The sequence below is a fragment of the Lissotriton helveticus genome, chromosome 2_1 (assembly GCF_964261635.1).
Source record: "Lissotriton helveticus chromosome 2_1, aLisHel1.1, whole genome shotgun sequence".
Taxonomy (NCBI): domain Eukaryota; kingdom Metazoa; phylum Chordata; class Amphibia; order Caudata; family Salamandridae; genus Lissotriton; species Lissotriton helveticus.
Genome location: NC_136059.1, coordinates 682,360,823 through 682,378,885, shown reverse-complemented (window position 1 = coordinate 682,378,885; position 18,063 = coordinate 682,360,823).

The following is an 18,063-nucleotide window of genomic DNA, read 5'->3' as shown; positions in this document are numbered from 1 at the left end:
GGGTGCGTGAGTGTAAGTATCAGATCATCCGCGAACAGTGCCACCTTGTAGTTCCGACCACCTTGCTCTATCCCGTGGATGTCCGAGTCATGCCGGATCAGCTCTGCGAGAGGTTCCACTGCGAGGGCAATTAGAAGGGGCGAGAGGGGGCACCCCTGTCGAGTGCCCCTATGTATTGTCAGTGGCAGCGTTAGGTCCCCATTGACCCGGATTCTAGCCTGGGGCCCGATATATGGAGCCATAATCCTAGCAATCATCTTCAGACCCAGCCCAATTTTACGAAGCACCTTTCTGTGGAAGGTCCAATCCACCCGATCAAATGCCTTCTCCGCGTCCAGGGAGAGAAGGCAGGCCGGGGTTTGCCAATGGCGTACTTTCCCCACCAGGTGTGCAAGTTTGCGGACATTATCTGCCCCCTGGCGATCACGAATAAATCCGACCTGGTCAGGGTCCACAAGCCATTGCATAAACGGATCTAGGCGTTTGGCAAGAAGCTTGGTATATATTTTGAGGTCCGTATTGAGCAGGGCGATAGGGCGGTAGGGCGCACACAAGGTGGGGTCTTTTCCAGATTTCGGTATTAACGCTATCTCTGCCATGCCCATGTCAGGGGATGGTCCCACATCCTCGGAGAAGGCGCCGAACAGCCAAAGGAGGTAAGGCCTAAGCTGGGTCTGAAATGTGCGATAGAAAGATAATGGCAGGCCGTCCGGGCCCGGCGTTTTCCCCAGAGGGAGGTCATTAATCGCCGCCATGATCTCTTCCTCTGTGATGGAGCCTTCCAGCTCCGTCGCGCTTCCAGCAGATAGTGTCGGCCCCTCATAACCATCCAGGACAGCCGCCACCGCATCCACCGAGACAGGGTCCCTCCCGTACAGAGAGGTATAATAGTCCACAAATGCAGCCTGTTTGGATGTCTCCGAGACTACCTTCGACCCATCCTGCAGTCTAATACTAGTGATGTGAGCCTTGGCGGCGCGCACTCGCAGTCTTCCCGCCAGCAATCGTCCCACCTTGTCGCCGCCTTCAAAGTATCGTTGCTGCAAGGCCAGCAGGGAACATTCCGCCTTATTGGTGCGTAGGAGCCGAAGTTGCCCTCTGAGATTAGCCAATCTCCTTCTAGTGTCTCGGGTCGACCGCTCCCGATCGTGCACCTCGGCCCTCTTAATGTCCGCAGCCAGGTCAGCCTCCAGCTTGCGGGCTGCGCGCCACCGTGCAATCGCCAGGTAGGTGACGTGTCCCCGAATCGTGGCTTTGAAGGCGTCCCAGACCACCGGGAAGGGCATGTCCGGGGTATCATTAGAAGCAAAATAGGCGTCTATGGCCTCCCGGATGCTATCCACATCATCAGCATCTCGGAGGATGCTCGGCGGGAAGGACCAACGGACGGCACGCGTGGGACGCACCGCTGGATCCTGGAGGAGCATCTCCACATGGGCATGATCCGACAGAGAAATGTCTGAGACGGAGGCTCCCAGCGCGTCTCGGAGCAGCTCCGGCGACGCGAAAAGGAAATCAATACGGGAGTAGGATCTATGGGCGTGGGAGTAAAATGAGTAATCTCTATGATCCGGGTTGAGATAGCGCCATGCATCTAAGAGTCCTAAGTCTGCAATCTGTTTGCGCAGCGTAGAGGACATCACCCCAGAGGCGTTGGAAGCAGCGCCACAGCGATCCATGTCAGGGTCCCACACTAAGTTAAAGTCCCCTCCCAGTATTACGTGCGGATCCCCACTTGGAATCTGATCCCTCAGGAGTGACTGTAGATATCGGTCCTGCAATTGATTGGGGGCATACACGCTACAAAAAGTGAATCTGCGCCTCCCCGCATACACTGTGACTTTGAGGAAGCGCCCATCCCCACTCTTATAGGGTCCGGAGTCTCCCCGCCTGGAGCCAGTTCTGCATAGTATGGCCACCCCGCAGTTTTAGTGTCCGCAGCTGCCCAAAACTGGAGGGGGTATTTGGGGTGGGCCATGCGGTGTGTGTCCCCCTGTAGGAGGTGGGTTTCTTGGAGAAAAATAACATCAGGTTGCTGTTGGAGGAGATAGCGCCAAACCTGCTTGTGCTTGTTGGGGGAGTTTAGGCCCTTAACGTTGAGTGTCAAAACCTTCAGGGTCCTAGGTACAGGCGCAGCCATGACATGTAGCGAATAGGATCCGCCCACGCTCCCCGCTCCCACCAGCGCAGGGAGAGGCGACCAGGAGAGCCCCCCTCCCGCCCACCCCCCCAGGCGACAGCTGCCACCCCAGCCCCGTCCCACCACCCACCGAACCAGAGGAAAGGAAAGAGAAAAAGTCAGAAGGAAGAAAAGCGAGAAGGAGGAGAAGAGGAAGAGAGGGGGGAGGGAACCAATAAGAGACCAACCAGGTCTCGCAATCACCAAAATCAAGAAAGGCCAACAGGGCCGTATCGGGCTGCCCCAGGAATCGGGCATCCTCTACCCAAGGGTTTGACGCACTCAAGAATGTCACTCCCTATGGGACAGTACAGGGGGTATCCACGTGCAGTGTAGAAGGCCTCGACCCCACTGGCCCCGCTGCCCGAACCGGAGTCAGGGGCACCAAAGAGCGGGACGGAGTAGTCAAGCATGCCAACGGCCAGCGTTCAGTCCCCAGTATAGACCAGGTACAGCAATCCATGCGGGCCCCCCAGAGTGTCAGGCCCACCACATGAATGACGCCAGCAGGTAGTCGTCCGCGGAAGCCAGAGGCAGTGCAATCTCAAGCACAGGGCAAGCCAAGACATCCCGGGAGTGCTGGTCAGCCGCTCTACAGGAAGATCAGCGTCTCTCTTGGTGTCAGCAGTCGAGAATAGGAGTCCAGGCGCCGCGAGGGGCGCCAGCGCAGCCAGCGGGCCAGCATGGTGTCACAGATCAGCGAACATGGGGACGCCCCACAGCAGCGGCAAGAGTCACCAAAGGAAACGCCACGTCGGATCCCAGGTCACGGTGTGGACGGGTGTGGAGACTGGCCCTCCCTGTCGCCCTCCAGGGAGCGGATGTGCGCTATGATGTCCTGTTTGGCCTGCAAAGAAGATTTCTCATCCACCGTAGGGGAGCGGCGATGCCGCCGGACCCTGGTCCAGTCCGGGCGAGCAGGGACCCTCTCCAGCTGTCGCGATCTGGAAGGGCTGTGTGCCGGCAATTCTGGCATCTTGAGGAGTTGGGCTGCCTCGTGGTAGGAACGGATGACCCTGCGTTTGTCCTCCCAGTGAAAGATGAGTGCGAAGGGGTGGCCCCACTGATAGGCGATGTTGAGAGCCCTTAGCCTCTCCGTCACCGGCCGGAAAGCCCTCCGCCGACGCAGGGTGTTAGGCGCCAGGTCCTGGAAAATTTTTATTTTGTGGCCTCCGTAGGTGAGATTGGGCTTGTCCCGCGCCGCTTTCAGGATGGCTTCTTTTTCCGTGAAGTAATGCACCCGCGTTAAGATGTCCGGGAGGTAGCCCGTTCTGCCCGCTGGTCCGTACACCCGGTGGGCACAATCCACAGTCGGGGGGGAAGCGTCCTCATCCCCCCATACCTCATGCAGGAGCTGCACCACGTAGGTCAGGATGTCCTTCCCCTCCTCATCAAGCAGAACACCTCAGATTCGGAGGTTATTGCGGCGGCTTCTGTTCTCGAGGTCCTCCTGCTTAACCTGCAGGTCAATGTTCTGATCTTCCAGTGCCGCCACCCTCTGCCACAGCTGCTCTTGGTCTTCTGTACGCGCGTCGACGAGTTTTTCCAAGCCATCCACTCTGTCTCCCAGCTCGGTGACCTCCTTGCGCAACTCCTTGATGCATGATTGCACTTCCGAGCGCAAGGAGCCTATCTCCGTCTTAAGCTCGGACATGAAGGAGGCCATAAAGGCCTGGGTCACCGGCGGTGAGTCCGTAGCCGCCTGTGAAGGTCCGTCGGTCGACGCCGCCGCTCCAGTCTTGCCCCACATAGCCATCACCGACGTGTCCTTAACCGTCGCCGCCGAGTCCTGCTTGCCCCCCTTTGATCTCGTCATTGCCAAATCCGCAGCACGGGCCACCAAGGACAAGGAGGGCGCAGTCCAGCGGGCTCAGGGGGGATTTAGCAGGGGGAAGGCTCCACACCGGGCTGCGTCACAGCAAGGCTCTTCACCCCCTAACGATACCACAGGGGCCCAGACCCCCCAGGCGGTAGCAGTCCAGAGAATAGCAGCCTGGATCTCCCGTCCACCACCGGGCCAGGGCGAAGGGCACGAACAGTACAGGCAGCAAGCAGGGCCCGGTAGCGGAAAGGGATGATCAAGCCACCGCGGTCAGGGGAAGAGAGGCAGCAGGTAGAACGCACACAATGCGTGAAGGCAAATCCCCTGGGGAGCAGCCCCTCCAACACCTCGGTAGTGTACCGGGGGCCGCCCAAGCAGGCCAGGCGTGGGCCACCCCCACCGCAAGGGTCTCAGGTCCGGCAGCGTCACAAGTCCTCCTACCAGCTCCGCCGCCTAGGCAGGCCCAGGCCACCGCTCAATGCGCAGGGTCCCAAAGTTACAGGGTGTAGGGCAGTTCACCACGGCAGACGGCACCTCTGTCCACCCGTGAGTAGCCCCCAGCGGCAAGGCCCCGGCGAGCTCGCTGGTGCGCTGTAGCGTACAGCAGGATAAGGCCCGCCAGGTAGAGGCCAACCCAGGCCCTAGGGGCCGCAATCTGAGCTGCTCGACCCCCGAGGAGGGTCCGCAGCACCCCACCGCTCCTCACCTCGCAGGCCAAGTCTCGGGGCAGATCGTCAGGGATTTGCGCCACCAAAGCACACAAGGGGGGCAGCCAAAGGGCAGCCAAAGACGTAGCTCCACTCCGTGTTGTCCGTTTCGGGGGGTCACCGGGTCCCAGCACTCCCACGCTGATCGCTGCATGCAGGCCAGTCTCAGGCATGTAGGGGGGGAGGGGTGAGGGGACGCAGGAGTATAGGCCTCGGCCCGCCAATACTGAGCTGCCACAGACACCAGGGCCAAGGGGGCGCCCCTCACGCCCAATTCCAGCCGCCGCAGCCCCCAGCAGGTACGGCTCACCTCTGCCGCCTCGCCGTTCACCCAGGGTGCAGTGTTCAGGCAGTGCCGCCACCACTCACGTCCTCGGCCCCGGGTGGGTGATCAAAATGGCGGCTGGTGCGGCGCATCGAGCCCGCCTCACTCCCCCAGCATTGCGACCCCAGGCAGGCCAGCTCCAAGGGTCCCCGCTCTCCCGGGCCTCCCCACCGCTCACGGGGGGGAGCCCGTCTCCTGCTGCACAGCTTGCCGCGGGGACCGGCGGTCGGTCCGACTTCAGGGCACCAGGGTCATCACCGGTCCAAACCGCTGCAGATCCCACCGGGCTCCGGTGTCGCAAGCCAGCAATAGAGCTCGCACCCTGGCCGCCTTCAAATGTCTGCCAGGTGCCACTCGGGAGCCGCCCGTGCCCAGGGGGAAAAGTCCTCCGCCAGCCGCAAAAGCAAAATGGCGGGCGCGACTGCACTCCGGGACTTCGACGGCACCACCCGGCTCACCAAGTGCGCCCGGGACTTCCTCCGTCGCCCCCGCAGCGCCTCAGCTGGGCAGGGGTCCCCCCAAGTCTCGGAGACGGTAAGCAGCCCCCAAACTCCGCTGATGATAGCTTAAGCAGGCAGCGGGGCACCGGAGCTCGTCGGAGGCACGACCTGCTCCATTGCCGCCAAAGCCACGCCCCGAAGAGCGCTTTTTGATTTGCCAATATCTTTAGCCCCGTTTGACGAATCTTTTGTGAAATTGTCCAAACTAGTGGCCCGCACCGGTCAGCTCCTGTCTTCAAAGTTTTGGGGTGATTTGTAAAGCGGGCCGAGAAAAAAGGGGATTCCAAAACACGTTTTCTCCATGTTCATTTCCATAGGATACTTTAGACAAACTGAATTACACCAAATTTGGCAAAAAAGTGGTTCTTGGTTTAGAAAACTTTCTATTTTTTTAATGGTGTAAACCAGTTCAGTAGTTTCTGGAATATTCATATTTTAAAAAACTATATATCTGGTGACTGTGGTGGATTTGCGAACCCTCCCAAGCACGAGCTTGATTTTCATTGGCTGCCAACACTTCAAACCAAAGTGTTGGCAGCCTTCTTGTGACTCGGTAGAACCGAGTCACAAGAAAACAGTAAACAAATGATAACAAAAAAAGAAAGGTGGCAGGGTAGAAACACCCTGACACCCTAGGCCTGGTCATGGGGTCCCACAGGGACCCAGAGGGCTCAAAAAAGTATTTCGTAAAGAAATTCTGCGGGATTCGCGTATGGTGTGCAAATCATGTTGATTTTTCTTTTTTTAAATGAGGCGTTGTGTGCCGTGGTTTGTTTTAATAAACCCCCGGGTGGCACAGGTCAAATATATGCAGGGCTGCGTGGGCCCCTGTAGCCCCAGGGACCGCCACCTCCCCAGGGCTTTAATAATTATGTGCAGGGGGCACGCAGCCCCAGGGACTGCCACCTCCCAAGGGCTTATTTATTAATATTAGCATGGGGGCTCCGGCCCCCACACTGCCCTGGGGACCACCACCTCCCCAGGGCATTTTAAAATAATGGGTGGGGGGCCTCATGGGCCCCCAAGCCCCGGGGACCACCTTCTCCCTGGGGCTTCAATGTTTAAATGCAGGGGGCCTTGTGCCCACTTTCAGTTCTGGGGAATGCCACCCAACCAGGGCTACTTTTAAAAACTCTGTTGGGGGGCTTGAGCCCCCCACACTGCCTCGAGGACCACCACCTCCCTGGGGCATGGATCAATGAAGTGCAGGGGCCCTTTGCGGACCTCTGGGGATCACTATCACCCTGGGCCTATTTACAAGTTGGGAGGGGGCCGCATGGCCTCCTCCTGGAACCCTCCACCCCCCAGGGCCGGCTCCAGCAATGTCCCGGGGTACCTACTCCAGGGACATTGCAGTTTGCTAAGGCAGGGCGGGAACACGACTCCGCCCTACCATAGCAAACTCTGCTTTGCTTCATGGAAACCAGCTCTTGCTTCCATGAAGCAAAGCAGAATTGCCTTTGCATGTCAGCAGCTCCCCATGTCCAAAACCAATGCTGGCTCCCGCAGGAGGCGGGGAGCTGGCAGGGAACGTGGGGTAATTGGGGCTCCCCCACAGCCCCCAACAATGAGGCCAGGCCCCACTGGATGGGGTCACTGGGGCCAATAGTGGCCCAGAGAAGGGGGGCCAGATTGCCCCCCTCCCGTAATTAGTAACAAAAAAATTAAAAGGAATAGAGGCAAAGCCCTGGGGCATGGGGTGCTGGGCCCAAAAATGGCCTCGGGAGTGGGGCCGTGCAGCCCCCCTCCTTTAAAATTAAAAAAAGGTGGCTCTGGGGAATGGGGTCCCCCGAGGCCAACAAAATATTAAGAGAAGGAGGCCACACAGCCCCCTTCCAACAAAAAAAAGAAAAACCGTCATCTTGCTGGAGGCCCCTCCCCCTCCCTGCACCACTCTGAAAACTCGCCTACTCCGAGTTCTAAGTTGAGGAATTAAGTCCCCTTGAATCCTGAGGGTCCCTGGGGGCCAACTAGCCCACCAGGTAACTCCAGTAAGCCCCACATAGTGGGATTGCTGAGAGGTAATCTGAGGCCATGCCCCTTTTTACACCACTGGTGGGGTAATGAGGTCCTCTTGTGTCCTGAGGACCTCAGGACTAAAGTGGACTTCATCCCCCAAGCAGCAGTGCGCCAAGAGGTGCATTTGCAGAGTGGTATTAAAAGGGGGCGTGGCTTTGGACCACTCGCAGCAAACCAGCTGTGTGGGGCTTACTAGAGATACCAGGAGGACTAGTTGGCCCCCATTGACCCTCAGGAGGCAAGGGGTTTCATCCCCCAACCAAGAGCATTCCAGGAGGCGCAATTGCAGAGTGGTGGAAAAAGGGGTCCACCTCTCAGCAATCCCACTGTATGGGGCTTACTGGAGGTATCAGGTAGGCTTGTTGGCCAATAAGGACCACCAGCAACGATGGGGACTTTGATCCCCATCGAAGAGCCCGCCAGGGAACGTGTTTGCAGTTTAGTGGTCAAAGAGGGCGTGGCCTACTATGAGAACTTACCAATGCTGCTGTGTGGGACTTACTGGAGGTAACAGGAGGAGTAGTTGGCCCCCAAGGTTGTCCTTGGGGGCCAACTACCCCTCCTGTTACCTCCAGTAAGTCCCAGATAGTGGGATTGGTAAGAGGTCTTCAGAGGCCACGACCTCCTTTCTCCACCACTCTGCAAACGCGCCTCCTGACACACATATGGGTTGGGGGATGAAGTCCACTTTACTCCTGAGGAACTTTGGGGGCCAAGAAGCCCTCCTGGTACCATCTGTATGTGCTACGCAGCGGAATTCCTGAGCGCTGGTTGGAGGCCCAGCCACCGTTCTTCATCACTCTGCAAACACGGCTATCAGTTAAAGAAGCATTTGTAATGTAATAGGTCTCACATTCGCAAGAGTTAGAGCTATTGGCATTCTAAATGTAAATGTTGTTTACTAATGTGTTTTGGAGTGGAGTGGATGTAGCTTGTGTGCAGTGGAATTATGTGGTATGTTGTGCAGTGAAATTATGTGGATAGAAAGTATGTGGTATTTAGCGTATAGGAATTATGTAGAATGGAATTATGTGTTATGGAGAGTAATTATGTGGTATGGTAGTCTGAGTTGTGGAGTGGTAACCTCAGGCTTAGTCTTCAAGATTTCCATAGAAGCTAAACTATAAACCTAATGAGACAAAAAAAAGAAGGAGCACTTCTGGACCTAGTCAGAGGTATGAGCAGGGCCACTGGAATTATGCAACTGCTTGACTGTACCGACTTTCACAACAATTATATATTTTCCGCAGTTGCCACATAATCCATCATCACTGCATAATCTGAAGATTTGAACAAACAAAACCTTGTTTCTTGCTCAAACAGATCAAATGTTACCAAAATTGCAGCGACAAGTGTTATAGGCTATAGCATGGGGGAAGGCCCTCTGCAAACCTACAATGGTCAACTGTTACTTATTGCTAAATGTGGGTGTTAAATTGGTACTGATGGTGTACAAACCACTCTTGCTTCTTTCTGCATCTCTCTTGCCTTTTACTGCATTTCCGTTGCTTCTTTCTGCACCTTTCTTTCTTTTTCTGTACTTCTCTTGCCTCTTTCTGCACATCTCTTCTACTTTCTGCACGTCTCTTGCCTCTTTCTGTACCTCTCTTGTCTCTTTCTGCACCTCACTTGCTTTGTTCTGTACCCCTCTTGCCTCTCTGCACCCTTCTTCTCTCTGTCTGCACCTCTCTTGCCTCTTCTGCATCCCTGTTCCCTCTTTTTGCATCTCTCCTGCCTGTTTCTGTACCTTTTGTGCCTCATTTCTCTTGCCTCTTTCTGCACATCTGTTGCTTCTTTCTGCATCTCTCTTGACTCTTTCTCCACTTCTATCTGCTGCTTCTTTCTGTACTTTTCTTGCCTCTTTCTGCACCTCTCTTGCTTCTTTCTGTACCTCTCATGCCTCTTTCTGCAACCATCTTCCCTCTGTGCAACTCTCTTGCATCTTTCTGCACCTCTTTCCTTTTTCTGCACCCCTTTTACCTCTGTTCCTTCTTTCTGCACTTCTTTTGTTTCTTTCTGCACCTGTATTGTTTCTTTCTGCACCCTTGTGCCTCTTTCTGTATCCTTCTTCCCTCTTTCTGAACCTCTCTTGTCTCTTTATGCACCCCTGTTCCATCTTTCTACATATGTCATGCATGTTTCTGCACCTCTGTTGCTTTTTTATACACTTCTCTTGCTTCTTTCTGCACCTCTCTTGCTTCTTTCTGTACCCCTGTTGCCTCTTTCTGTACTCGTCCTCCCTCTTTCTGCACCTCTCTTGTCTCTTGGTGCACCTCTCTTGCCTGTTTCTCCTCCTGTTACCCCTTTCTGCACTCGTCTTCCCTCTTTGAGCAACTCTCTTGTCTCTTTGTGCACATCTCCTGTCATTTTCTGCACCTGTCTTGCCTCTTTCTGCACTTCTGTTGCCTTGATTTCCACGGAGCTGCTGAAGGGTATGGAATGAAGCCAGATTAGGCATGCGGTCACTAACCAGTCAACTAATCACCCTGAGACGCAGGCTCATGAGGTCCTATCACCACGCTTCAAATAGACCATATTAGGTCATTTTTCATGACAATTTTTCATGATAATGCCTCACTAAGGGCCAACTCAAGCCCAGAGGCAAAACCTAGCAGCCGATTTTTGCTGTTAAGTTTTAGGACCATAGGCATTTTACATTTAGTTTAGAATTGAGCATTTTTGTAGGGATCAACAGAGGTCCTGATGAGTAGGCAGGAGGGGTCTGATTATGAAACATGTCATGTCGACAAAGTAGACTACACTTGTGATTCTACTTACTAACCCCTTTTTAATGTTCCCAGCTTGCGAAGCCATTAAAATTAATTTTTTCGACTAGCCAGGGAATTTTTACCCTTTTTTACACCACCATTCACGTAAACAGGTCCCTACACTCCTTAACACTTATCACTATCCTTATCACATCACATAGCCTATTGTCAAAAATAGAAGTGCTCCCACGTCACTCGTAGGTTGAAGCATGCCCCGCCCCGTAGAGGGACGGGAAGACCCCAATGATGGGAGAATGACACTATGGGATTCATAGTGTGTGAGGGGTATTTTAAAAACACACAGTGCCCTCATTCTGCCACCCGCAGAGAGGCCTAATTTTCACATTGTAGTTTTTCACAAGTTTAGAGCGTATCACATAAAATTAGTCACCACTCACATTGATAGAATCCTATTGTTTACTAGCCTTGATTGTACCTCTGTTGCTTCTTTCAGCAATTCTCTTTCCTCTTTTTGCACTTCTCTTGCCTGTTTCTGCACCTCGCTTGCCTGTTTCTGTACCTCTCTTACCTCTTTCTGCACCTCACTTGCTTCTTTCTGCACCCCTTGTGCCTTTTTCTGCACCCCTCTTTGCTCTTTCTGTACCTCTCTTGCCTCTATCTACACTTCTCTTGCTTCTTTCTGCTTTGTTCTTGCTTGTTTCTGCATCTTTCTCCCTCTTTGTGCAGTACTATTGCCTTTCTGTGTTTCTCTTTTCTTTCTTTACATTTCTTCATCTCTTTGTACCTCTCTTGTCTTTTTCTATACCTTTTTCTATACCTTTCTTCCTCTTTCTGCACCTCTCTTGGTTCTTTCTGCACGTCTGTTGCCTCTTTGTACACTTCTCTTGTATCTTTTTGTCTATTTCTTGCTTCTTTCTGCACGTCTCTTGCCTCTTTCTGCATATTTCTTACTCTTTCTGTACCTATCTTGATTTTTCTGTACTTCTCTTGTCTCTTTCTGTACTTCCCTCACCTCATTCTGGACTCAAATGGAAAGTGTAAGCTCTCATGTTTAAAGGTCTGCATTCTCTCAGGACTGAGGTATATGTCTACTTGTACATGTATTCTTACACGTGTTATCCATCTGAAGATGTTAGCTTAAAACCGGATAACTTCTCATATAGGTGGGCAAATTTTCTAAGTTCTGCTCTGTCATTCGGATGCACAGGCAGACATGTCTTATGTATATAGGTGTTATGGAACCCCTCAAATATACTACTGAATACCTATGTACTCTGTTTTGTGAGCAGAAAGAAATGCATACACCTTTTTGTACACAAAGTTACAGATTATGCTGTTTGAAACACAGGTATTCAAGTATTTGTATGTTTATTTTTATTTAACATGTTATTAGGTAAAAACAAAACACATACGCATGCATACCTTCACAAACTTGGTGAGACTTACAACAGTGATATTGTTAGGATTGCTGTTTTACATTTGGTAGGCCTAACATTCTGAGCATTCAATGAATAGTAAACCTTGAAGAGAAAAGTGAGATTTAAGACATCTTGGAAGAAAGATTAGTGATTAGGCTACTTTGTATGAGTCTGTGAAAGGTACAGTCAAAATAGGCCCTTTTCTGCACCTCTGGGGATTCTTTCTGGACTTCTCTTGCTTTTTTCTCCACCTTACTTCCTCTTTCTGTACCTCTCTTCCCTCGTTCTGCACTTTTCTTCCTCTTTCTGTACATGTTCTACCTAAGTAGGCATAGGTTGACATTAGCATTTAAAAAACTTAGAAATTCACAGCAAAAAACACAGGTTTCAGGGACACTATAGTTAGTAATTAACATTTTAAAAACCTTAGAAATTCACAGAAAAAACTGACGTTTTAGGGATGTTATAGTTAGGAATTAGCATTTAAAAAACCTTAGAAATTCACTGAAAAAAACACAGGTTTCAGGGATGTTATAGTTAGGCTGCCATTTTACTCGTACAAAACCAGAGAAATTAAGCCGTTATAGTTAGCTGAGCCAACTATAACTTGTGCCCCTGCAATGCACTGCTGATGATGTCACATATTACATCACTCATGACATGGTCAGTGACATCACTGATGACATCTCAAAGACATCACTGATGACCTCACTGATGACATCATCCACTTAATATCTGATGCACCTCCTCACACACCATTATAACCTTTCATACACCCACTCTAAAATACAAATTATCTTACATGAAACCATAGACTCACCAATACCAGTTAGTACATACCCACTTACTGATTCATAGGTCTACACACGTCCACTCACTCAACCATACAGTCACTCATACACGTAGTCACTCATCAATACAGCCACTGATATATGCACTCATACACCCATACAGACACTCACATACCGTCACTCACACACCAAGTCAGTCACCCAAAGACTGTATCACACTGCCATTTACTCACCTACACAGTTAAAGACACACCACCTTACTTATTCATACAGATACTAACACATACTTACTCTCTTATACAATCACTGACACAAGCACACACTCTTCCATACAGCCACTCTCACAATCACTCACTCTCACATCTAGTCACTTATATACTCCAACACTCACATATACCACCTTTCACATATTTAGTTACTCACACATATACAACTGAGACATCCATTCACTCACCAACACAGCAATATGCACACTCACTCACCCATACAGCCCCTTGCAGATGCATTCATGAACCAATACACCCACTGAATCACCCACTCACACATCCGTGCAGGGAGTCAACCCCCACCCACACACACAGACACCCATACAGGTAATCAGACAACTAATCATTAACCCATATAGACATTCATGTAGCTACTCACCTACCCATTCAGCCACTTACACACCAACTGACAGATTGATACAGACATTTACACATGCATTTACTAAGACACGTTTAATCACTCAAAGTAACATTCTTAAACTTTTTAGGAACACTCAGTCACTGGATGATGTCATCAGTGATGTCATTTGAGATGTAATAAGTGGTGTCATCAGTGATGTCACAGACCATGTCATGAGTGATGTAATATGTGACGTCATCAGCAGAGCATTGCGGGGGCGCGAGTTTTAGCTAGCTCAGCTGACTATAACGGCCACATTTCTCTGGTTTTGTTCAAGTTAAGTGTCAGCCTAACGTCCCTAAAACCTGTGTTTCTTTCAGTGAATTTGAGATATATATAAATATATTTTTTCTTTATCTGTAATTTGCATACGAGATGTGTTTGCCAGGAGATGGCATGCAGGATTGCCCCCCAGAAATCCCTTCACCGCTCGCAAATGCGCAGGGAGCATGGCGACAGGTGAGGATGCCACCACGTCTTCGTTGAAGAAGAAAACTCATTCAACCTATGCCAGCCTTTGTGATATCAAGTCTGCATGGAGATTTATCTTTTTGGACACTACTCTAAACAAGGCATTCTTTTACTTTTTAATTGGACTAATTTCATAAATCATCCAGCTCAGATTTTCAAAAAGCATATTTGAAATCATGCTGTTGATAAACATTTTGGGTATTAAATGAGGTGAAACAAATATATTGCGCTGTCTCTTGTAATTCAATTTAGCTATGTTGATCCACTTCAGCCTAAGTAGAAGCAAGATACCAGGTCTTGAGGTCCTTCCTGAATTTCGGCAGCAATCGTGATTGCCTGAGGTCAGAGGCAGGAGGCAGGGAGTTCCAGGTCTTCACAGTGTTTTAGGGAAAGGATCTTCCTCCAGCTGTGTTCTTGCAGATCTGTGGCCAGGGCCAGTTGATGCCTGGTGGGAGTTATTAAGAAGCGGCAGTGGTTGAGGTATGCAGGTCCAGGTTGTGGAGGGCTTTGTAGGCGTTGTATTGTGGGAAGTTTCGATGGGTAACCTCGCCAATATCAATCTACAAACTAAAACTTGTAGTGACATAATAAATATAGCTCAATAGTTGAACGATTAAGCAAAGTGAAGGGGAAACACAAGCATATCACCACCAAGCTGTATTCAAGCCGTAAAAGTAACACTTAAGATCAACCAGCACAATCAGGATATAATAATAATGAACGTCTATCTACATCCTAAACAAAAATCAAAGGCAGCAAAGGAGTTGATAATGGAGCTGAAGAGAATAATGGATGAAAAGACAACAGAACTCCTTATCCTGGCCGGAGATTTCAACATGCAGCTCCTAGGGCCCACTCAGGCCGACGAAATAACACAGGCCCTTTCGGATGTTTGGGAAATTCCAACACAATGTCAACCACAGAACAAAAAGGCCTCTAGAACAGCGAAGATCTTGCTCCAGGATTTGGAGCACCTAAATATGAGAGCTTTAAACGGCCGGTTTAAGGAGGACATCCCCCCAGCTGCAACGTATCACTCGACCACAGCATCAACTCATCTAGACTATACCTTCACGACCTTGAATTTGTTCAATAAAATTGCAACTTTTAGGATAGGCAATAACGAATTCAGCGACCATCTTCCACAAGAACTGTTTCTTCAAACAACAGCATGCAACCCACCAGAAATCAGACGACCAATTGTGCCAGAGGAGAGCAGCAATCTTAAAAGAATAAGGTGTAACTCTAGTAACATAGACAAAATAACAACATCCGCCAAAGCTCTATTCAATCAGGCAGGAGCAAACTCGGACCAGCCTGTCGAAAGCTGGGTAAACTTTGTTACATCCCTCAGAGACAAATTCGCATTAAGGCAAGTCCTGAACCAGAGGAAAGTTCCAGCAGCCACTACTGATGCTGGAAAGAGCCCTGCATCTAAAAAATTAAAGCAATCTATAAACCGAACGTTAAAGCAATAACGGAAATTTCCAAATAATTGGAGCCTGAAAGATACCCTTCGGGAACTAAGGAAATCGCTTAAACAGCGGAGATGGGAGAACAAAAGAGCAAAGGAAAACGTACTATGGGCACAACTTCTTTATGATGCAAAACAGCGTAACAGTGCTAAGTTCTGGGCATCCGTACACAAACTGCAGCGGCCTAACCACCGTGGCATAGACTCCAATATTACAGAGGCAACCTGGGCTGATTATCTATCCCTACATTTTAACGACCCTGTACCGGCCCTTGTTACTCCTCCGTTTTATCCTGGACATGTCAAAATCGACAAATCATTAGGGGCAGCGGTAATCTACCAGCATCCAAATAATGGCGCCAGTAAACAATTAGAGCCCACGCTGCAGGAGACAGAACTGCAACCAGATCAACACACTCAACCCAGTGCACCAGATGAGCAAAATGATTTCCTGGCCTTGGCTATAAAGAAACAAATAACAAGAGGCAGAAGGGCGGGCGCACCTGGCCCAAACGGCATAACCCCAATGCTATATAAACAGGACCCAGAATTTTGGGGCAAGGCACTGGCCCCAGTGATAGGACACGCTTTAAGAACCTCTGTATTCCCAGAGACATGGATTAGCCCAATACATAAGCAGGGGTCAAGGACAGCTCCAAACAATTATCGATTGATAGCCCTCATAGACACTGAAGTCAAATACTATGCGGGCATCATTTTAAACGATCTGACTGGCTGGTCCTCTGCGAACAACATCATACCTATAACTCAAACCGGTTTCCGCCAAGGGCACGGCACCATTACCAACATCATGGCCCTAACAATGACTATGGATGCTGCTAAGTAGGGCAAATATCCCTTATACCTCTGCTTCATAGACTATTCAGCAGCCTTCGACCACGTTGATCGTAAGAAGCTCTGGCACAAGCTGGATAGATGGGGCATACCAGCACCGTTTTTAGATCAGCTCATTAAACTGCATACTAATATGTGGGTAAGAATTAAATTAGGAACTGGGACCCAACTTTCTACCAAAATAACCACAACAAAGGGCTTAAAGCAAGGATGCATTTTAGTCCCTCTTTTATTCAGTCTCTTCCTGGCGGACCTACCTGATAAGGTCAACTGCTGCTCCTCCCACGCTCCCAAATTAGGCGTTATAACACTAACAAATCTGTTATACGCCGATGACCTGGTCTTGATCAGCCGGACACCCATTGGACTACAGCGCCTTCTAGACGCGACTCACAAGTTTTCGCAACAGAACGGCCTAAATATAAACTTTCAAAAAACCAAAACCATGGCAGTAAACCTTCATAAGAAGGCAAAATCTAGTTGGTATCTGGCCGGTAAGCATCTAGACCAAGTAACAACCTACAAATACCTGGGTGTGTTGTTAGATCATACCAACTCATTTAAGCCGCAGCTGGAATCCTTGCGAAGGAAGGGAGTCACAACCTATCTAGCGCTGAAACCTCTGAAGAAGCTGCTTCCGGACTTAACTCTCGACCCCTTTCTAAAAGTCCTCCGAGCAAAATTGAAACCTATAATCACCTACGGAAGTGAATCTATGACCGGTAGAGACGCCGCAACTCTAGACAGCATAATGGCATCCTCCTATAGAGCAATTTTCCATCTTCCCAATTACACTTCACCAGCTCAAATTAGGCTGGAATTTGGCCTTCAAAAACAGGCAGTAGACAGGATGGGAACCTTTACAAAAAGCTGGTACAAAATTAGAGCTGCAGAATTAGGGTCCTTAAATAATCATCTCTGGGTAGAGTTGCACCGAACCGCAAAATTGCCAGCCTACATGTATCTCCAAGAATCTATTAAAACCTTAGGCTTGACAGTTGCCTGGAACATCTCAATCAGCCACTTAGAGTTCAAAAAATGAGTAACAAAGACAACAAGGGTAATATCATCAATAGAGGACAAGAAAACATTGTCCAAACGTGCTCACGCTTGGGCCGTGCTTAATACCTATGCAGTTCTCAAACTCCAACCCTACCTTATGGCTCATACAAAGACTGCCAACAATGAAAAGTTCTTAAGACTTCGGCTGGGAGTTGGCCTTATTAACCCATTCCTAACGCCTTGGGAAAGGAAGGGAGGCGAACAGTCTTGTCGTCTGTGCACCTGCGGCACGGAGAATCTTATCAATATTATATGTATCTGCAAGAACTTAAAGGACATACGGATCTCCTTCTTGAAACCATTCTTTAACCTGCACGCCGTCAGGTCTTGCAGACAGGCGGTGATGCTGTGCTTGAATCCAACTTTAGTACAGCTCAATTGCCGTCTTGTAAAATTATTTGAACTAACAGAAAAAAGGCTGAAAAATGCATCCTCAGTCGTCATTGACTAGATCCGCTCAACGGCCCTGGCTCTTCAAGATCTTGCCTAGTAAAGGTATTTCATGGCTTCCCAAATTGGTACTGAAAACTGCAAGCAGGGCCATTAGACAGCCGTCTCATGCCGCACATATGCTTCTCATCAGTTCAAAGTGATATATTTTATCAAACTGACTTTTCAATGACTGAGTATTAATTGCACAATTGTTTTTTTTTTTTTCAATCAATCAGAGCATTTATATAGCGCACTACTCACCCGGAAGGGTCTCAAGGCGCTCGGGGAGGGGGGGTCTGCTACTGCTCGAATAGCCAAGTCTTGAGCTGCTTCCTGAAGGCGAGGTGGTCCTGGGTCAGGCGGATGTGGGTCGGGAGGGAGTTCCAGATCTTGGCGGCGAGGTAGGAGAAGGACCTTCCCCCAGTGGTGGCTCTTCGGATGCGGGGGACGGCGGCGAGGGCGTGGCCTGTCGATCAAAGCTGGCGTTTGGGAGCGTAGAAATTGAGGCGGCTGTTGAGGTATCCTGGGCCTTGGTTGTGTAGGGCTTTGTCTGTGTGGGTGAGGAGACGGAAGGTGATTCTCTTGTTGAACGGGAGCCAGTGCAGGTATCTCA